Source organism: Thalia democratica, chromosome 7 (genome assembly GCF_965202585.1).
Source record: "Thalia democratica chromosome 7, ktThaDemo2.hap1.1, whole genome shotgun sequence".
Lineage (NCBI taxonomy): Eukaryota > Metazoa > Chordata > Thaliacea > Salpida > Salpidae > Thalia > Thalia democratica.
In genome coordinates, this window is record NC_139171.1 from 25,608,749 (window position 1) to 25,611,358 (window position 2,610).

Genomic DNA, 2,610 nt, shown 5'->3' on the forward strand with positions numbered 1-2,610 from the left:
GGGGATATAGCTCAGTGGCAGAGCAATCGACTGCAAATCGATAGGTCCTTGGTTCAAATCCGAGTGTCCCCTCGATTTTTTTCTGCAAAACCTTTTTTAGTTATGCTTTAGAAATAAGTGTAAATTTACTTTTACACAGTCAAATGTGTTTATTTAAGAAGTTTTATAAGCTTTATTTATTAAAGCTATGAAACGTTTGTATAATTAGGTAAATGCCTAAATTATGTTTTCATGAGTAAGATTTAAATGTTTAATAATAAACTTTTCAATAACTTTGTTTTTAAAGCTAAAATAGTTTATTCAGCATTAGTATATACACCCCACTTTAAAACATTTTGGCTTTATGGTACCTGTTTTAAAACATGGTTCAAAAAAGTTTTAAGTTTTTTTATGAATACTTTAAGAGTTAATACCAGGAGAGTCGCGTCGGGTGGAACGCTGGAGCTGTAGCTCCACTTAAAAAAAATGAAAAATAATGCTTTTTAATTTTTTATTTTAGCGTTTAAGCCTTGAAACACGCTGCTTTAAATGGGCCCCTGAATCAGCTGTACAGCCCCAAACTACGTCAAAGTAATCTTATTATAAAGCTGAGGAATTGAGCTTTAAAATGATATAAAAGTTTTTATATTAGCTAAAAATATAAGAAAATTATGTTATTGTGAGTTTGTACAAAAGATACAGCCAAATGTGTACATGAACGTCGTTAATTTTTCTACTAAATTAGTTTTTATATTTGATGTTCAAAGTGTTCGTAAAACTGAATCTGCAAGCTCAATCTGTGTCAGCTGCATCCTAAATGTTTACAAGTTTTCAATACAAAAGTTGTTGAAAAGTTGATTTTTTGAGCTGCGTGAACTTTCAACACCATGTGAATTAAATCATAATCATTGTTTAAAATTTACTACAACGCGAGTACTATAAGACAAGTTGAACTCGAGCAGAAGATACTCGAGGAGGGAATACTCAAGCAGAGGCAACTCGAGCAGGAAAAACTCGAGCAGGAGCAACCTTGTTTTTTTTTATTTACTTACTTTTTTTTTTCAAACAGTTAGACAAGTCATAAAACTAAGTTAGTAAATTTATAGTTGTGCAAATACAGAAAATTACATGAACATAAATAAAAGTAAAAGTAGCTACAGTTGTTAAGAAAGGGTGATGATATACAAAGGTATTAGATATGTGTTTTTTTATTTATTTCTTATTTGTTTTTAGTTAAACAAATACGTTAAATTTTTTTTTCAAAAAAATTGCTATTTCTTCATATTAATTTTATGATTTTAATGTAAATGTTTCAAACTATGGAACTTTTTAATTTGACAATATCAATCTGTAGCACCCCCTAACAAAAAGACCACGCGACGCCACTGGTTGATACCATAGCAAATAAACTTTTTATTTATATTGTCAACTAGAAACTACATGGACTAGGTTTCTACTCTAAAAAGAAAAAATAAAACGAGAAGTTATTATATTTTAACAACTTTGGTATCTACTATAGTTCGGTTCCTAATTACTTAACTAACTTACATTTTTAGCATTTTTAGAAAATTATACTCATACTTTTAATACATTAATATGTAGTTTTTTTTTTGCTTTAACTTATTTTTGATTTAGTTTAGTAGAAGTAATCACATATTTTTTATTTTTTATTGAATTTTAAACATAATTTGTAATTGAATTTTTACTCTCTGAAATCGATTTTGGGTTCAATTTTGGTAGAAGTAATCACGTAGCTGGGTCGTTGGTAATGTTTTTACTTATAATGGGAATAAACTCTTGCTAGAGGTTTTGAGATTTAGGATTTTTCTTAACTTTAATGTTTGTAATGCCACAACTTAATAGGTTTTTATTAACTAAACAATGGGTTTTAAAATTGTTATAGATTAGTTTTAGTTATGATTCAATGTTAATGATTTAAGAGACAGGTAAAATAAACTTAATGTATTTACTAGCTTGACCCCCTTGAAAAGCATTTAATTTGTCAAGGGAAAATTGTGTTCAATAAATTTATATATATAATTTAGTTATCGATACAAAAATTTGGGTAAGTTGAGCTAGAAAAATATAACTTCTATATCAAAAGAATTTAAAGTTAAAATTTAGCAAGTTTTATAAGTTAGAAAGTTAAGATTCTTACATTCTTATCTATTTTTTGCATTGACAACAGCTTATTTTTATATACTTAGTTTATATTACTTTATTCTAGGGGAATGCCAATATATATATATTAAATAACTTGTTTTTATATTGTACTTACTTCAATAACTTGACAATAGCATGATCTATAGTTCAAAATAAATCGTTTACCAAGTCATCAAAGCAAATTTAAGTACTATTTTAATTCTAAAGATCACTGTATTTTGATATTCAAGGAGTTTTAAATATTTAGTTTAAAATTTATAAAAAAATTAAAAAAATCAAAAACTATTTTATAACTTACTAAAGTTTATAGTCAGTGAGCCACTTACTAATCTAGAAGTTAAGATTGAAATTTTATAATCTAAAAAAATTAAATAAATATAAATTGATACATGTCTACTGTTTGCATTGTTGGTTGTAAATTCGAACTATGTAGTTTATTAATTTTACTTCGATCTTTAATATATTGAC

The 2,610-nt window shown here is 26.6% G+C and overlaps 1 non-coding gene across 1 annotated transcript; it reads left to right on the forward strand.

Moving 5' to 3' along the window:
• Trnac-gca (transfer RNA cysteine (anticodon GCA)) lies at positions 1 to 72 on the forward strand. Its single transcript has one exon. It is a non-coding gene; the product is annotated as a tRNA-Cys (tRNA).
• Positions 73 to 2,610: the final 2,538 nt, after the last annotated feature.